Genomic DNA, 20718 nt, shown 5'->3' with positions numbered 1-20718 from the left:
ATAAAGAACAGTAAGACTTGGGAAGTATTTCCTCCCAGAAAAAGAAAATGTCTCTTTTTGCATCAGACATTAGCAAAGGGTATTGAGCCAACTGGTACACAGATGAGCTGGATTTATTATTCACAGGCTTCAGATGACCCCAGGGGTGAATCACCACTGCCTTGTAATCATTGTAAACTCTGCAGCGCTGGAGGGATTTTCTGTTTCCCTGCTTTACATTTGAACAGATCCTAAGGTCCCAGGGGAGGATTCCTTCTCGGGGCTCCCTCCCTCCTCTTAGTAGTAAGATTTCAGGTGCTGATACTCATGAAATTCATTATTAACTTATATTTACTTTTGTAATGACCTTTTTCAGTTATTTTCATTTCTTCCTACAGTACCATGCTTCGTTCTGGATTATATACCCTCAGTCAAATCTTCTGTTAGCATTTCCAGTGTTAATGAATTTTTTCAGCTTTTCATTCTGTGAGTATCTTTTTTTTCCTAACCTTGATTTTCTTTTAACCTTCATTTCTTTCTGTGGGTATAATTTAAATAAAATGAAATTCACCCATTGAAGGTTTACATTTTGATGAGTTTCCACAATTGTATGCAATAGTATGCCTCCTCCACAATCAAGAACCAGGGAAATGCTCCTCACCTCAAAATATCCTGTTCCCTCTCCTAAGCAATCCTGCACTGCCCACTGCCCACTACCCTCTCCAGCCCTGAGCTGTCTACCACTATGGTCTTGCCATTTTAGGATTTCATGCATGGGGCATTTTATAGCATGTAGTCTTTTGAGTCTGACTTCCTTCACTTAGCAAAATGCTTTCGAAAGTTACCCATGTTGTCGTGAGGGCAAGTAGCTTACTCCATTTTATGGGGATACTGCACACAATGTGTTTTATTAATTCACAATTCAGATATATGAAGATTGTTTTCAATTAAGGGCTACAATGAATGAAGCTACTATACACATATAGTATACAGGATGGTGTGGACTTTTGTTTACATTTCTCTAGGGTAAATATCTAATTGAGGGATTGTGGGTCTTACGGTAAAAATAAGTGTATGATTAATGTTATAAGAAATTTCCACATGAATTTCCAAAGTGGCTATAATATTTTGTATCCTTATAAGTGATATATGAATCGGTTCCTCCATATCTTTGACAACACTTGAAATTATCAGTCTTTTATTTTATTTTATTTTTTTAAGATTTTATTTATTTATTTGAGAGAGAGAGAATGAGATAGAGAGAGCATGAGAGCGGGGAGGGTCAGAGGGAGAAGCAGGCTCCCTGCCGAGCAGGGAGCCCGATGCGGGACACGATCCCGGGACTCCAGGATCGTGACCTGAGCCGAAGGCAGTCGCTTAACCAACTGAGCCACCCAGGCACCCAAATTATCAGTCTTTTAAAGTCATAGCCAGGGCACCTGGGTGGCTCAGTCGGTTAAGCGACTGCCTTCGGGTCAGGTCATGATCCTGGAGTCCCGGGATCGAGTCCCGCATCGGGCTCCCTGCTCGGCAGGGAGTCTGCTTCTCCCTCTGACCCTCCCCCCTCTCATGTGCTCTCTCTCTCATTCTCTCTGTCAAATAAATAAATAAAATCTTTAAAAAAAAAAATAAAGTCATAGCCATGTTAGTGTCTATATAGTGGTAATATCATTGTGATTTTAATTTGCATTTCTGTAATAAATATAATAAGTATCTTTGCTGTTTGTCATTAATATATCTTCTTCATTGATATGTTTTTTAAATATTTTACCTATTTGTGAAATTCATATAATTTTACAAGATATTTATAAATACATGTTGCTTATGAATTTAAATATTTATAAATATTAGCCTTTATATTGTTAATTATAAGTTTTTAATATATATTAAATATTAATACTCTATCAGATATATCCATCGCGAATATTTTCTCCTAGTTTCTGTTTTCTCCTTTAATTTTCTGATTATGTATTTTATTTTATTTTATTTTATTATGTTACATTAATCACCATACAGTACATCATTAGTTTTGATGTAGTGTTCCATGATTCGTTGTTTGCGTATAACACTCAGTGCTCCATGCAGTACGTGCCCTCTTTAATACCAATCACCAGGCTAACCCATCCCCCCACCCCACTCCCCTCTAGAACCTTCAGTTTGTTTCTCGGAGTCCATAGTCTTTCATGGTTCATCTCCCCCTCTGATTTGCCCCCCTTCATTTTTCCCTTCCTGCTATCTTCTTTTTTTTTTTTTTTAACATATAATGTATTATTTGTTTCAATTTCCTTAGTGGTTATAGGTCTGTTCAGGTTTTCTATTTCTTCCTGGTTCAGTTTTGGTAGTTGATACATCTCTAGGAATGCATCCCTTTCTTCCAGATTATCTAATTTGCTGCCATATAGTTGCTCATAATATGTTCTTATCATTGTTTGTATTTCTTTGGTGTTGGTTGTGGTCTCTCCTCTTTCATTCATGATTTTATTTATTTGGGTCATTTCTCTTTTCTTTTTGATAAGTCTGGTCAGGGGTTTATCAATCTTGTTAATTCTTTCAAAGAACCAGCTCCTAATTTTGTTAATCTGTTCTACTGTTCTTTTGGTTTCTATTTCATTGATTTCTGCTCTGATCTTTACTATTTCTCTTCTCCTGCTGGGTTTAGGCTTTATTTGCTGTTCTTTCTCCAGCTCCTTTAGGTGGAGGGTTAGGTTGTGTATTTGAGACCTTTCTTGTTTCTTCAAAAAGGCTTGTATTGCTATATACTTTCCTCTTAGGACCGCCTTTGCTGCATACCAAAGATTTTGAATGGTTGTGTTTTCATTTTCATTGGTTTCAATGAATTTTTTTTAATTCTTCTTTAATTTCCTGGTTGACCCATTCATTCTTTAGTAGGATGCTCTTTAGCCCCCATGTATTTGAGTTCTTTCTGACTTTCCTCTTGTGATTGAGTTCTAGTTTCAAAGCATTGTGGTCTGAAAATAGGCAGGGAATGATCCCAATCTTTTGGTATCGGTTGAGACCTGATTTGTGACCTAGGATGTGATCTATTCTGGAGAATGTTCCATGGGCACTAGAGAGGAATATGTATTCTGTTGCTTTGGGAAGGAATGTTCTGAATATGTCTGTGAAGTCCATTTGGTCCAGTGTGTCACTTAAAGTCTTTATTTCCTTGTTGATCTTTTGCTTAGACGATCTGTCCATTTCAGTGAGGGGGGTGTTAAAGTCCCCCACTATTATTGTATTGTTGTCGATGTGTTTCTTTGCTTTCGTTATTAATTGGCTTATATAATTGGCTGCTCCCATGTTAGAAGCATAGATATTTACAGTTGTTAGATCTTCTTGTTGGATAGACCCTTAAGTAGGATATAGTGTCCTTCCTCATCTCTTATTATAGTCTTTGGTTTAAAATCTAATTTGTCTGATATAAGGATTGCCACCCCAGCTTTCTTTTGGTGTCCATTAGCATGGTAAATGGTTTTCCACCCCCTCCCTTTCAATCTGGGGCTGTCTTTGGGTCGAAAATGAGTCTCTTACAGACAGCATATCGATGGGTCTTGTTTTTTTAGCCAATCTGATAGCCTGTGTCTTTTGATTGGGGCATTTAGCCCCTTCACATTCATGGTAACTATTGAAAGATAGGAATTTAGTGCCATTGTATTGCCTGTAAGGTGACTGCTACTGTATATTGTCTGTGTTCCTTTCTGGTCTATGTTGCTTTTAGGCTCTCTCTTTGCTTAGAGGACCCCTTTCAATATTTCTTGTAGGACTGGTTTTGTGTTTGCAAATTCCTTTAGTTTTTGTTTGTCCTAGAAACTTTTTATCTCTCCTTCTATTTTCAATGACAGCTTAGCTGGATAGAGTATTCTTGGCTGCATATTTTTCTCATTTAGTGCTCTGAATGTATCCTGCCAGTCCTTTCTGGCCTGCCAGGTCTCTGTGGATAGGTCTGTTGCCAAGCTACTGTTTCTACCATTGTAGGTTACATATCTCTTCTCCCGAGCTGCTTTCAGGATTTTCTCTTTGTCTCTGAGACTCGTAAGTTTTACTATTAGATGTCACGGTGTTGACCTATTTTTATTGATTTTGAGAGGGGTTCTCTGTGCCTCCTGGATTTTGATGCCTGTTTCCTTCCCCAAGTTAGAGAAGTTCTCTGCTATTATTTACTCCAATATACCTTCTGCCCCCCTCTCTCTTTCTTCTTCTGGGTTCCCAATTACTCTAATATTGTTTTGTCTGATGGTATCACTTATCTCTTGAATTCTGCCTTCGTGATCCAGTAGTTGTTTACCTCTCTTTGTCTCAGCTTCTTTATTTTCCATCATTTGGTCTTCTATATCACTAATTCTTTCTTCTGCCTCATTTATCCTAGCAGTTAGAGCCTCCATTTTTGATTGCACCTCATTAATAGCCTTTTTGATCTTGCCTTGGTTAGATTTTAGTTCTTTTATTTCTCCAGAAAGGGTTTCTGTAATATCTTCCATGCTTTTTTCAAGCCCAGCTAGTATCTTTAACATCGTCACTCTGAACTCTAGTTCTGACATCTTACTAATGTCCGTATTGATTAGGTCCCTGGCAGTCGGTACTGCCTCTTGGTTTTTTTTAATTGATTTTTTCCACCTTGTCATTTTGTCCAGAGGAGAATAAATGAATGAGAGAACAAAATGCTAACAGGGTAACAATGGCCCCCGAAAAATATGCACTAAACAAATCAGAAGAGACCTGAAACCGGGGGAAAAGAAAGAGAAAGAAAGAAAAAGAAAAGAAAAGAAACGAAAAAGATAAAAACAAAGAAACAAATAAACAAAAAAAAAAACAGAATATGATCAAATATGATCAGGCTGGTGCATAGATCAGTGCCACACACTAGATTTTGGTCATATTTTGGTCTGTTAGAAGAAAGTGCCTTCCAAAATTTTAATGAAAGAAAAACTTATATATGTGCAAAAATAAGGGTAAATACGATGAAGGATGGAATAAGACTGTAAAGATTAAAATTACAAAAGATTTTATAAAAGGAATTAATAAGATAAGAAGTTGGTTGAAAAAAGAAAGAAGAGGATTTAAAAACAAAAAGGGAGAGAATGTGAATAGGCAGGAGACTAGAACAAAGCCATACATGAGAGATTTAGGGTATATTTTGGTCTGTTAGAAGAAACTGTATCTCAAAATTTTAAAGAGAAAACAACTTATATATATATATATATATATATATATATACCAAAAACAAGGTTAACTATTATGAAGGGATAGAATATGACTCTAAAAATGAAAAATAAAAAAGATTTTTTTAAAACGGGATTGATAAGATGTTGGTTGAAAAAGGGAAAAAGAAAAATTCAAAAAAAAAAAAAAGAAAGAAAAAGAAAATTAAAAAAAATTAACTTTGAAAGACTAAAGAATCATGGGAAAAAAGCCATGAATTCTATGTGCAGTATTCCCCTAGTGCTGTAGTTCTGCCATTCTCATTGATTGGTAAACTTGGTCTTGGCTGGCTGTTCTTGCTGATCTTCTGGGGGAGGGGCCTGTTGCCATGGTTCTCAAATGTCTTTCCTGGAGGCAGAATTTCCCCGCCCTTGCCGGGTCTGGGCTAAGTAATCTGCTCGGGTTTGCTCTCGGGAGCTTTTGTTCTCTGCAAGCTTTCTGTTCGGCTTTGGAGGATGAGAGCAAAAATCGCGGCCTCCCCATCTCTGCCCTGGAGGAACCGAGAACTCAGGGCCCTGCTCCTCAGTGAGCCCCGAGAGAAAAGCAGTCAGTCACTCCCGTCTCCCTGGTCTCCGGCCGCACTCCGTGCTCACCCGGCCTGGGACCAAGCATTTCTATCTCTAGCACACGACCCTGCTTGGAGTCTCCAAACCCAGCAGATCCCTGCGGTGTGCTCCCAGGGGAGGAAGGGGATTGTCCCCAGATCTGCCGCTTGTTGGGTCCCTGCTGGAGGAGCAGTGGCTCGACTATGCCGTGGACCACGGTTTATGGCAACCCCGAGCTGAGAGCCCACTCCCCGGCTCCGTCTCTGCAGCTGGCTTCCCTGCTCTGATACCTGGGAGCTCTGCCACACTCAGGCACCCCCGGTCTTTCTGTGACCCGTGGGTCCTGAGACCACACTGTCCCGGAGGGTTCCACCCCCCGCTTAGCCACTGGAGTGACGTCCCTCAGTGGAGCAGACTTCTAAAAGTTCCGATTTTGTGCTCCGCGGCTCTATCACTTGCCAGTAGCGGCTGATGGATGCCCCCTCCCCCGCAGTCTATCCTCCCAAATATCGCCTCAGATTCACTTCTCCACACGTCCTACTTTCCAGAAAGTGGTCGCTTTTCTGTTCAGAGAGTTGTTGCTATTCTTTTCTTCGATCTCCTGTTGAGTTCGTAGGTGTTCAGAATGGTTTGATCCCTATCGGGCTGAATTCCTGGGACCAGACGAAATTTAGGTCTCCTACTCCTCTGCCATCTTTCTCCTGGCTACCTGATCATGTATTTTAAATACCAGATGTTTTTAAGCTGGATGCAGTCAAATTTATAGTTTTTGTTTTATGGTATTTGCTTCCTGTGTCCTATTTAGAAATCTTTGCCAATCAGATGATCATAGTGATTCCTCCTGTGTTTTCCTCAAGAAGTTTTGTATTTTCAGCAATTACATGTGGATCTATAATCTGTTTTAAGTTATTTTCTACATACAGTTTATGGTAAGGGGTCGTTTTATATCTTCTTTATGAATATACAATAGTTCCATCACCATTTGATGAAGGGAGAAATGTAGGGAATAAAGTCCAGAATGACTGGGGAGACAAGCAGAAGTATGTATTATCCAAAGTTGTTAATATTATTCTGCCAACTCTGCAGTGATTTGTGCTTATTACAGCTCCAGAAGTTTTCAAAAGGAGAAACTAAGGACCTACAACAAGAAAGGAGAGAGAGTGCTGGAAGTATAAAATGTCACCACTTGAATTCGTTGTTGTAGAAGTTAAGATGGCCCATCGGGGTAAATAAAGCTCAGTTCACTGTAGTTTATTTGTGTCAAATTTAATATCTAAAGATGTTATTATTCAAATCTGACGCCCTTCACCTCTGCAACGCTATAGTAATTCAAGTCTACTTTGTGTAACAGTAGCCTGGAGTAGCAGGATGATTTCTGTCATACTTTTTTCTTGGTTTCACAAGGACAGATGATTGCTCCTCATTATCCACCCCCACCAATAACTGAATCATCATTGAAGACTGTACTCCCCAGCAGACATAAGGGAATGTCAGCAGACATAGGCAGAAGCGTCTTGTGGGAGCTCCTGGGGACTGTTAAACAGAGCTGTTGGCTGCCATTGCCCTTCTCTGCCCTTCTTCCTGCTCCTGTGTTCCACGGGTGGATGTGTCAGCTGGAACGCCATCAGATGTCCTGATAACTAGGATTCTCACTAGAGGTTGTGAAAGGAAACAACAGAGTTATCCTTTTTTCCAGAGGAATTTTAAGCCACATAAAAGTTCTGAGAACCCAATGATGCATTAATTTATGTGAGATTGAAATAAAGTTTTATGTTACATAAACCACCTCAGATGAGATATCTGTTAGTTGCATATGAACACCGTTCTTACCTGCTGTATCTTTTTCAATCCATTTACTTTCAATCTGTTTCTGTTTTGCTCTCCTGTATCTGTTATAAGAGTATATAGCTGAAATCTATTTTTTCATCCAATCTGTCAATCTTTTAACTCTTCCTAATCTCTTTTAACTGAACAATCAGACTATTTGCTTTGATTGTGCTTACTGTTTGAATCTACCTCTATTTATTGCTTTCTATTTGATTTTTATCATGATACTGTTTTTTAAATTTTCCTTTCTTTTGCACCTTTAGTATTGTAATCTACTTTTACTCTCATTAAAATTTTAATTCCTCAACTAATTTTGAATATATAATATAATATGGTATAATATTTGTATTAATTTGTTGATTACTCTAAAGTTTTTACTTGTACATTTAACCTAAAAATCTAAATTTAAACAATATTTTTACTATTCTTCTAGAAAATATATGGTTTTTAAGACTGTAAATACTATTAACCTCCTTACAAAGCAAATGTTACTCTTATCACAGAACATCAAATTTCTTTCATGATTTTTACAACTCTACATATTAGGCATTATTGTGATTACTTTTTTAATGTCAATGCATGAGTAATTTTATTTATAGGCTTAACATTTTGTTTGTTCACCATTCATTCTTTTTTAAAATAGCTTTATTGAGATATAATTTGCACACCAGACACTTCATCCTTTTATTTTTATTTTATTTTTTATTTAAATTCAATTAGCCAACTTATAGTACATCATTAGTTTCAGATGTAGTGTCACTTCATCCATTTAAAGTGTACAATTCAGTGGTGTTTAATATATTCATAGTTGTGTAGTCATTCCTGAAATTTAACTTTAGGACATATTAATCCACCCTGCATGAAACCAGGGACCTATTAGAAGTCACACCACATTTTCCACCATAAACTTGCCTGTTCTTGACATTACACATAAGTGGAATCATACACTATGTCATCTTTTATGATTAGTTTCTTTCATTAATCCTAATGTTCAGTGTTTATCTCCCTTACATTATCAATTTTTTCTCCACTCGATAATTTCCCATCAGTATACAAATATGCTGTAGTGTCTCCCACCTAAAAAGTGAAGCTGTATTGACACCATATCCTCTGACTCTTCTGCCATATTTTTCTGCTCCTCTTTAAAGCAGAATTTCTCAAATAAATGTTCTCCTCTTGCTCACCTCTCATTCTCTCTTACTGCTACACCATTTCTTGACTCCCCGACTGCACTGAAAGCATTCTTGTCAATGGCATCAATAAATTCCATTTTTCTATATATACATGGGAAACTTCAACCTGCATGATCCTTATTGTTGTCAATCACTTCTTCATTCCTGAAATAACTTGCTTCTCACTTAGTTTCTGGAATTATTCTGGTTCATCTCCACGCTTTGGGGCATTCTCTTATGGAAAATCCTTCTATAAACAACAACAGCCCTCAGATCAAAATCCCACATGACAGGCACCCAGCACAGAACTAAATATTAAGTTACTTGACTTAGCCATGGCAGAATTCTGTATCACAGAGCTTATTTTACTTCTCTAACTTCTACCTCTTGCCTTTTCCTCAATGTTATTCATGCAATACACCAGACATTAGGATTTTAGAAGGCTAATAAATAATATGCCTTCCCAGTCTGAGTTCTGAAGCAATTTGAGTGAATATAAAAGATTAAGTGGATGAGACTCAGTGTATTTAGTGTCTCTACCAGTAAGTTTACAATACAGCTGAGACAAATTGAGAGTGCATAATTTCTTTGGATAGGCAAGCTCACAGGGAAGGCTAACAGAAAGGATAAAAATTTACATACCCTATCCCCAAATTGTTAATCATGCAATTGGCTTCATTCCCTCATATTCTACTCAGGAAGGAGTCGGTACAGTGATGGGGAGAAAACAGGACCATTATGATGATAGGTGGTCCCTACCTGTTGGTAAACATCATAAGTGATAAACCTTCCACTCTTCCCATATGAGCAGATCTTGGATTTGAACTTTAACTTGAATTTGAACCTTTAAGTATCTTTTTAAAAAAATACCTTCTACCTGGTATTAATTGGAAATAAGCTGTGTACATTTTTTTCAAGAAAACTAGAATATAAACCATAAAGTGGCATTTTAAACATTTCTAGTAGTTCAGTAGCAGTCATTATAAAAGTCAAACGACCCCCTGCCTTTTTCTTAAACAAAAGTTCCTGAGCACTGAATAATACTTGCATAATGACATATAATCATGCACACATCAGTCATTGCGTTCTGTTATAATATGCTCTCAGGATGGACATTAGAACTATACACCCTGTCACTAACTGATCCCAAATTATTTTACCTTTAACTTTCCACAACACCATCAGGCTTTCCAATATTATTTATTACTATCATCTCTAAATTCACATTTGATATACTTTCACTCAAAACACACACACACACACACACACACACAGAGCTTACTTTAAGTGCCAAAGCGATGGGCACTCTGGTCATGATGGCTTTAGGTTTAAACCTGTAATAATAACAAATGGGTAGTGAATTTGAGACAGGAGGGTTGGGAATCAAGTTCGTGACATCCTTCATGCAATCTTTTAAGAAACCTCTCCCCTCACCTCCACTCTTGTATCTTTCTTATTCTTTTAGCTCTTCCAGATTTTGAAGATATTTATTTAATAGTAGCTATATCTATTTAGCATTTACTGGTTAGTAAGTGCTTTTCTGAGAAGTGAATGTAGCTTGTCTTATATAATTCTCGCAAGAATTGATGGGGTAGCCACAATACTGTATCCATTTCACTAATGAGGAAACTAAGCTCCAAAAATAAACATGGCTCACCCAGGGTCACACTGCAAGTAACCCACAGAGGCTGAGCCTGTACCCCTCTCTCCTGCCTCTCCCTCACGCCATCTCCCTATGTCTAAAGGGCTTGCAAGCAAGTTCAGGGCTGCTCGGAGGGGAGAAGCCAAGGATGTCGCAAAAGATATTCTCTATGATCCGACAAAATTCTCTTTGATTCAATAGATTATGGCATAAAATAATGAAATGGACCCAGCCTTTGAGTTAACAAGTTTATGGATATTCCTTACGCTTATCTGATTGATTGGTTGCTATTCCCATAGGTCAGTGATAGAGCTTAGGGAAATGTCTTGGTTTAATTAACACAATGAGATTCAAATGTTCATTAGTTAGGACAAAAGTAGAAACTTCATTTTTTCCGAAGATGGTGTTTACTACATTGATATTTTAGTCCTGATAGTTCAGAAGCCAATATTGCTAATGGCTAGACATTGTGCGCCAGCATAGGTCCAAATATGGCTAGGTTAACAGGTGTCAAGGAAATAAAAACCCATATTTTCAGTGCAACTATGTGCTAAGCACTCTGTCAATTGCCTTACAGGGAGTACCTTATTTAATCCTCTTCATGGTTTATTGAGGCAGGTAGTATTACTAACCACATTTCATAGATAAATATAGTATGCCCTAGGGAGGTTATACAATTTGTCCACTCTAGTAAGATGGCATTTGATGATGCTTGTATTAAAATTCAGGATGCTGGATTCCCATTCTTGTGTACATAATCACCATATAAGACCACTTCTCAATATGCATGTGTGTATTTACATGTGCATATAAACAGTCTGGTGAAATAATAAGCATTTAGATTCAAACAATGTGCTTTTTGAATTTAAAAAAAAAAGGCCAATCACTAAAATTGTGGAACCCATCTATATTTGCTAACTTCTATGCCTTTGTTTTGCTCTCTATAAATGAGAATAATTCTTATAATGATGCATGAATGCTTCTTTTTTAAGTGCCATGTACAATTAAGAAGCCTAAAGGGTTTAAATTCCAGTTTTGTAACCTCAATGCTACTGACATTTTGAACTGGAAAATTCTTTGTTGAGAGAATGGCCTGTGCATAATAGGATGTTGCAAACATCATCCCTGGTTTATACCCATTGCATGGCAGTTGTATCTCCCCAGTGATGACAACCAAAACTGTTTTTAGACATTGTCAAAATGTCCCCTGGGGAGCAAAATCATACCAGGTTGAGAACTGGCTCAAGTAATAGAGATGTTCATTTTGAAATTCTTTATATATTATAGTCTCTTTGCTTATCCAGTGTTTCTTTTTTTTTCTTTTTTAAAAACCATTGATGTCTTCCTCCTTTAAAACTATACTGTTGTCTTTCATATCTCAGGAAAAGATTATGAGAAATCTATCCAGACAAATCCTTTTCCAGAAGTCAATAAAACAGCGGTTACCCAGAAGTGTCACCTGCAGGTATGTCTAAGATCTGACATATAGGTAAGTTCGTATCACAAGTTCTTTGCACATTTTAAAATTTCTGATTATACTTACACCATACTTATTAGGAATAATACTTTCAAAGCAGTGATCCACAAAGCACAATCTTTAGAACAGAGACATTCAAAGCATCTGAGGACATTTCAAACACTCATATCCCAAGGCAACATTCCAGGATTCTGATTCATTAGGTCTTACTCTCTGTGTATTTAACATGAACTTCGGGCAATTTTCCCAATATTTGGGTACTTCCAAGACCACTTTTTAAAAAATAGCCCTCTAGATAGACTGATCTGAAAATCCTAAACCATGGAAAGAGCACAAAAGCCTATTGACTAATGAATGGATAAAGAAGATGTGGTGTATATAAACAAAAAGAATGGCATCTTGCCATTTGCAACAACGTGTATGGAGCTAGAGTATATTATGCTAAACAAAATAAGTCAGTCAGAGAAAGACAGATGCCATATGATTTCACTCATATTTGCAATTTAAGAAGCAAAACAGAAACATATGGGAAGGGAACAAAAAGAGTGAGGAAAGCAAACCATAAGAGACTCTTAACTACAGAGAACAAACTGAGGATTGATGGAGGAAGGTTGGTGGGGATGGGCTGAATGGATGATGGGTATTAAGAAAGGCACTTGTGATGAGCACTGGGTGTTGTATCTAAGTGATGAATCACTAAATTCTGTACCTGAAACCAATTTTACCATATGTGTTAACTAATAAGAATTCAAATAAAAGCTTGAGTTAGGGTCGCTTAGGTGGCACAGTTGGTTAAGTGACCAACTCTTGGTTTCAGCTCAGGTCATAATCTCAGGGTCATGTGATCCAGCCCTGTGTCAGGCTCTGTGCTGAGCACAAAGTCTGCTTGAGATTCTCTTTGCCTCTCCTGCTCATGATCTCTCTCTCTCTCTAAAATAAATAAATAAATCTTAAAAAAAACAAAAACAAAAACTTGAAATAAAAAAATCCCAGTCTTACCGTTTTTACTCTTTAAGGACTCTTTATGTCTTTGGACATACATTTTTTATCACTAATAGAGGGTGACTCAAAATCAAGTACATACTTACCCTTAGGGTCTTGGTTCTAAATCCCAGACATCTTGACATTATTATTGTGCATTTTAGCTAAATCACATTCCTTACAATCTAAATATAACCAAGCACTGATGACTATAATGAGGAGCCTCTACCCATTTATCCATATCCATTTCTGTCTGGTTAGAAGAGTGTTACTAACTCCTAGTGGAATCATCTATCAACATGTTTCTTTACTTTTCTTTCAGATAATCTGTAAGAGTGACTTATTTTCATCTAGGAGCAAATAACGAATCTACAGGACAAATGAGATCAAAAGAAGTTCTGCACCTGTGCTTCCTTCCACAAATCCACTCAGTAAAAATAGACATAGTAATTAATAAATTTGGAATTAATTCAAAATAAATCTCAATATTAAATAAGCCATCTACTTCCTTGAAAGAAATCAGCTTGATCTTAGAGTTAAAACCCTCTGAGAAGAAAGGAATCTGCAATGTGCCAGTCCTAGCCATCTTCTCCCTCATTATTGTCTTCTACTCCCTCTTTTTATTCCTTCCCTTATTGTGACGTAGCATATCATCATAAATGCCACATTCACCCCTCATAGGAAACTTACTTCATTTGCAAGCAAACATTGTGGTTGAGAAAACCAAACCTCATAGGGGGCAAATGTCTTTGCCAAGTTAATGCAGCTAGGGAAAGGCAGAAAAGATACTTAAAGCAAAGTCATTTATTTCCAAAACCATTGCTCATCTATCTTGTAAGCAGGATTTTAATCTTTTGGAAAATCTTATAATAAAAGTGAAATATCCAGTGACATGGTATAAAATCCAGCTTGTTTGCTGGAAGAACAAGTAATGATGATTCTTGATGTCCAGGGAGAGGGAGAGGGTACTAGATTATACCCTTTCATAGCCCCAAATGATGTCAGATGATGTCAGATGATGGATGCTTCAGACTGAGTGGATGGGAAGATCACCCAAGGTTGGCAAGATAAACAATAACCAACGTAAAGAAGTAACCCAAATCACTGCCACTGACAACTCCATAATTTTTCCCATGGGCTCCCAGCAATACATCCTAAGTCAGCCATTACTCACTGTTCAGCTGTGTCAGAGTTGAATATGATTGTGCTTCTGACCTCTGAAATCATCCAAGACTACTCTAAACTAGGGCTTTGTATCTTCCATGAATGTTGATATAAATTCTAAACTCTTCTTATTATCAAGGAGAGATGCAAGTATCTCTGAGTTATTGGGAATGCTTAAAAATGAAACAAAACTCGAGTGATATTCCAAAAACTTCCCACACATGACTGATAGCTCCTAATTACTGAATGTTCAACACATATTGACAAAAACATGTAAAATGTATCCTTTATTTTTAAAATGCACTTTGAAGTCATTAATGCTGCCTCAGTTGTTGTTTTTTTTTAAGATTTTATTTATTTATTTGCGAGAAAGAGTGAGCCCAAGTGGGGGGGAGCAGAGGGAGAAGGACAAGAAGGCCCCAACATGGGTCGATCCCAGGACCCCGAGATCATGACCTGAGCTGAAGTCAGACACTTAACCGACTGATCCATCCAGGTGGACTGATGCTGCCTCAGTTCTTACATAAAGCAATTAGGGATCAGAAAGTCTGAGTTATTCACTCAAGTTTGAATAGCTGATGAAGGCAATTGATAGGATTCGAGCCCAGGTCTGACTACAAAACTAATGTCTTTACCACCTTGACATAATGCCTCTCAGAACAAGATAATTAGTATCATCAGAATGAGGCACATGACCTCAGGCAGAGAAGAGGTCAGGGAAATACACACTAGAAAGAAAAGATATATATACTCACAGGTATATACTTACCTGTGACCCAGACCAAAGCACCAAGACAAGGGCCACAGTAAGCCCTCCATCCAGAGGAAATATCTTTGGATTCCAATCTGGAGGTAAGGTTTGCATAATTTTTTTTATCCTCACAGAGCCTTTACATCTGACCAAGGTGATATTTGGAGAATGAGAATCAGGTTCAAATTTCCCAACAAAGGCCTAGACGGGACTAGAGAACAGGGTAGTTTCCCCATCAGTAAGTCACAGGACCAGACCTGCAAATAGTCCTAAGGAGAGCAGAATTGGGAAAGGAAGTCTTTGCCCTAGGCATGGGTGAGGCTGTACACACAAGAGGAAGGTAGCCAAAGAATCTGTATTAGCAGGCTTCTTTGAGGTCCCTCAAACTAGAGCCAGCCTGGAGCAACTGACCCTGGGAGGAGAGCAAACACTTCTAAAATCATGACCGTGTACGGGAAAAGGGCTTTTGACACAAGTACACACTGGTAGAGAGCTCAAAGCTGGAATCAAGCAGTGCCAAGCTTATGGATGACAAGCTTTTGATTCATAGAATGAGCAAAGGTGAGTGTGTTGATGGTAGAGGCGGCAGGTAGGGAAGAAAGGACAAGCACCAACAACTGAAAATCAGGCAGGTATTTTGATTCGGGTTTTCCCAGAAACATCCTGAGATGAGAATTTGATTACAAGTAGTATGTGTGTGTGAGGGGGGTGGGCATTCTAAGAAACACTGACAACAAATGGAAAAGTGAGATGGGGAATGGAAATCATTATAGGGTGCATTATCAAGCAATTGAAGAAATGTGGGATACAGTGTAGAACGAGCTGCAGATTTACCCCAACTAAGGAGGGAGAAAGCTGGGGTATCTATACAGCACCTGTGGGATAATTGTTGAGAACAGATCTTGAAACATGAACTCTGCAGCACATGCAAGCTTGCCACTGCTTTCATGGCCAGATAGAATCCCCACAAGTATATGGAATAAATAGCCTTATGTTTAGAGGTCAGTGCTTAAGGGATGTAGGCAAGACATCATGAGCATCTGCTACAGTGGATGCGTTTGAGTCATTTCCATTATTCTGCTTATTCAGCAGAGTGGTATGGGAAAAATCTGTGGGCTTTGGAGTAAAATAGACCTGACTTTGAATCCCAGTTTGGCCATAACAACTTTTCAGCCAAACTTCTTTCAAAGAAGAATTAGTCTGCATGATCCCCTAAATCAATACCAAGGTCAACCCACATTCTCTATCATAAGCGCAGCTGATGCTATAAGGTCAGTATCTAATTGCAGGCCAGGTCTATAGTTAGGGAGAGGAACCAAAGACTATTTCAGAGAGAAATGCTCCATTCTTTCCAATAAACTCCACGCTGCCTACTTTCTATGAAGATTAATTTTTTATTAAAAAAACTGGAAAGATAACAGGTACCATATCAGGTTGTTGTGAAAGTGAGGATTATACATTTGAAGTACACTGTACAATGCTAGACACATAGTACATTTCAAAGGATGTTATCTAGTATTGATTCATTTTGTTAATAATTATTTAAATAATAATGAATATTTGGGGGATACGCCATGTTTCAGGAACCATGTTTGTGGAAATATGCAAGTTGAGTTTATGATTTTCCTTTCCAGGAACTTCCTCTTCAAAATGTAGAGATAAGATAAACATACAATTTGGTGATAGAGGAAGTGCTTAAAATTTTTAGTAGGAGGAAAGAATACTTCCAGTTGAACAAACTATAGGAAGCACCCTAATGAGGAAATTTGAGGATATTTTAAAAATTAGAATAGATTTCTTTATAAGCTCCAAGAGGACAGGAACCTAAGCATTCATATTAATTTCTGTATCTGTTGGTTGGAGCAGGACCAGACCCATAGCTCATTACTCAGTAAATATTTATCAGCTAAATGACTTTGAAGAGGATGGAAAGTGTTTTCCAGACTGAAGGAGGGACATGAGCAAGAAAAGGAAGCAGATGAGAATAAGATGCAGAAGCAGATATTGAATGATCCAGGTCAGGTGCAACTTGGAATTTGTGCAGGTGAGAGGTGAGGAGTAAGCCTGGAAAGGTATCAGGGGCAAGACTAGCAGAAAGCATTGACTATCAGTCCGAGGTGCTTGGGTTTTATTTTGCAGACAAAATGAAGCCATTGAAGGCTACAAATAACCTGATAAAGATGGTGATTCGGGAAGTTGAATCTGGTGGTACAATGAAGGAATTCGATTAAGAAGGCAGGAGGCAAGGAGTAGGTTAGAGGCGATTCCAGTTGCCCAGGCCCAGGTAGGTCTGAGTAATTGCTCTTCATGTGGTTAGCTCCAAATTACCACAAGCACTGACTGCTGCAAGCTGATTCTTTCTGACATCAAGGACAGAGAGGTAGGGATATTTATCTGTGGCTATAGTCCCCACATGGGACAACCTGTGAATAAAGCAATCTGTTCACCCATATGGACCCCACAAATTTTATAAATGTGAGTAAATTCACTCTCAACTTGGGTTTCATAAAATTAAATTTAGCAGAGATTCATCATGAAAATTATACTAATTGCAATTCCCCATTGTAGGGAGTGCTTATCAATTAAGTAGAAACACACGTCCACATACACACACACACCAATGGCAATGGCAACAAAATTCTGTCTCCAAATTATCTAACCATTCTATATTCTATATGGCACCTTTAATCAGTAAAGCTACAGTTAGCCTAACACTCAATAGCATAAACATGGCTCACTCAATAGATCAGTATCTGATCACTGGCTAGTTTTTAGTTAAAGAGAATAGATGGGTACTATTTGAGATGGAAATATCCCTCTCTCTCCCTCTGAATAACTTTATTCCTGTCAACCTAACATATGTACATCAGAAATACATTTCTTTATAAACTTCCCTCAGTCATTTACCAAGTACATGTTTAATGCCAGATTGTATATTTGTGACAAATGTGATAGGATGATCTAGGTTATGAGGAAATAAATATGAATATAATAAAATTTTTTCTTTGAGGAATTCAGAGTCTATTGTGACATGTTATCAAATGCTATGGGAGATAAGAAGGTTAAAACATATTTGACTCTAAAAAATCAGTAAGTATGAATTAAATGTCTGCTATGAATAAGATCTTGGGTGACTTACCATTATTTGTAAATAATTGGAAGATAAAAGTTAGCAATTTTTCAAAACTTAGACATATCTATGGGTTTGTAAACTAAGGTAATAATAGATATATTAATTTTACTTGTCACTCAACAGTGTTTTTATTGAGTACCTACTATATTCTAGGCACTAAGGTAGGTAATAGGGATTTAATGGTAATTAAAACATGGTCTGCATCCTAAGTAGCGCATTACCCAGTGGGATGTATCTATCAGGCTAAACTGTGCTGCCCACACAACTTCAAAATAAACCAAGGTTTATTTCTCAGTCATGCTATATACACATTATAGTACAGCCTCATCTCTGCTTCATGTAGTCCTCCATATAGGACAAAGCTGACAAGAAGGTGTCCATCACAGCTGCTCTTATGGCAATGGAAGGAGAGATATTCCCAAAAGGGACACATATCACTTCTGTTCACATTTCTTTGGCTAATGCACATCTCATAGCCACATGACACGAAGAGGATGGGGAAGGAGAATTATCCCACAAGAAAAGTCATCAGGGGGAAAGAACTAGGATATTTTGTAGACAATGCGTCTACCACAGTGAGTCCACTAGAACCACAAACCCTCCCAGTAGTAATTCACCTGGTTCTTAAAATATAATCAGTGTGGACATGCTTATTAGTTGGCAAAATCCTCACACTTGTTGTTTGACCAAGAGCTGTTACAGTAGGAAAGACCAAGTGCAAACTCATGAAATTACCTCCACCCTCTAATGCCATGAACAAAATAAAAAAGAGTCATTCACAAGCTCAATGAGATTAGGAAAATTTGTTATTCTTGACTCTATAATTTTAGGTTCCCTCTTTCTGGAGGTCCTGGTTCCCAGAGCAGGAAAAATTACATTGGGGTCACAATATTCTGCTGAACTTAAAATTAATTGACATTAGCCAAATCTTCTCTCAATACATCAGCTTCCATATCTTTGAAATATTGACTATTGCTTCTGCTGCTACTGCTATCACTACTACCAACATCATCACTGTCATCACAACTATTACCACCACCACTAACATCATCTCCACCACCACCATCTCCACCACCACAATCACCCTCTCTCCTGCCACCAGCATCACCACCACCACCACCACCGCCATCAGTACCATCACTAACACTATCACCACCACCATCATCACCAACACTACCAACACCATAACCACCACCTCTACCATCACCACCATCACCACCACCACCATCAGCACCACCATAGTCAACATCACCAACATCACCATCACCACCAATATATCACCATCGTCACAACTGTCACTACCACCATCACAATCACCCCTACCATCACCAATGTCACCAATATCACCACCACTGCCAATGTCACCTTTTTCTAAAAACTTTTGCGAAAGAAACAACAAATGTTGGAGAGGTTGTGGAGAAAGGGGAACCCTCTTCCACTGTTGGTGGGAATGCAAGTTGGTACAGCCACTTTGGAAAACAGTGTGGAGGTGCCTCAAAAATTTAAAAATGGAGCTACCCTATGACCCAGCAGTTGCACTCGTGGGTATTTACCCCAAAGACACAGATGTAGTGAAAAGAAGGGCCATATGTACCCCAATGTTCATAGCAGCAATGTCTGCAATAGCCAAACTGTGGAAAGAGCCGAGATGCCCTTCAACAGATGAGTGGATAAAGAAGATGTGGTTCATATATACAATGGAATATTACTCAGCCATCAAAAGGATGAATACCCAACTCTTACATCAACATGGATGGAACTGAAGGAGATTATGCTAAGTGAAATAAGTTCAAGCAGAGAAAGTCAATTATCACATGGTTTCACTTATTTGTGGAACATAAGGAATAGCATGGAGGGCATTAGAAGGAAGGGAAAAATGAAGGGAGGGAAATTGGAGGGGGAGATGAACCATGAGAGACTATGGACTCTGAGAAACAAACAGGGTTCTAGAGGGGAGGGGGGATTGGTTAGCCCGGTGAAGGGTATTAAAGGGGCACGTACTGCATGGAGTACTGGGTGTTATACGAAAACAAGGGATCGTGGATCACCACATCAAAAACTAATGATGTATTGTATGGTGACTAACATAACATAATAAAATTTTTAAAAAATTGGAAAAAAAACGACTTTTGGGTGTCTTATATGTACTCTTATTTCATTTAATGTAGAATAATCATATGAGGTAAGTACTATGGTTAGCCCCATTTTATAGCTCAGATAAATGAGGATTAGTATTTTTTTTAATTGTTCAAGTTGCCATAGCTAATGACTAATAGAATTTTGAATTTAAATTCAAGAATTCTGATGTCAAAGCTCAAGAATCTAATGAGTGTATAAATTACCTCTAAGTGATATTGGTCTAGTTAGAAAATGTCTAACCTCTCTTTCTCCTTGATAGCAAAAATAAAACAATAGTAACAACAAAAGAGTGTTCTGCTTGTTTCATTATTATTGGGAGATAGTGGAAAAATCACAAGGTTTGGAACCAGAAGATTTTTTTTTTCTGTTCTAGTTTCACTGCCAATTGACTGTGTGACCTTACAGAACTCTGTTAACCTCTCTGAGGTGTAGCTGTAAAATTGAGACAATAATGCTGGATTGCCCTAACCAGTACTGGTGAGAAAGATCAAGAAGTATATGTGACATCATGGTGTGAACCATAATTCCTGTAGAGGTGTAAATTACTATTATTTCTGCTTGATTTTTCTCTCTCTGAAAAGCTAGCCTCCCCTTACATCACAAAGACTTAGATTTTGGTCTCTAGTCTGTGGCTGGAGAGATATTTACAATATTTACTACAAAGGATTATCATAAATATTTGAAGTTACTTTTACTTGCCTTTTAATAA

The sequence above is a fragment of the Neomonachus schauinslandi genome, chromosome 4, assembly GCF_002201575.2.
Source record: "Neomonachus schauinslandi chromosome 4, ASM220157v2, whole genome shotgun sequence".
Taxonomy (NCBI): Eukaryota; Metazoa; Chordata; class Mammalia; order Carnivora; family Phocidae; genus Neomonachus; species Neomonachus schauinslandi.
This window is presented reverse-complemented; position numbering follows the sequence as displayed.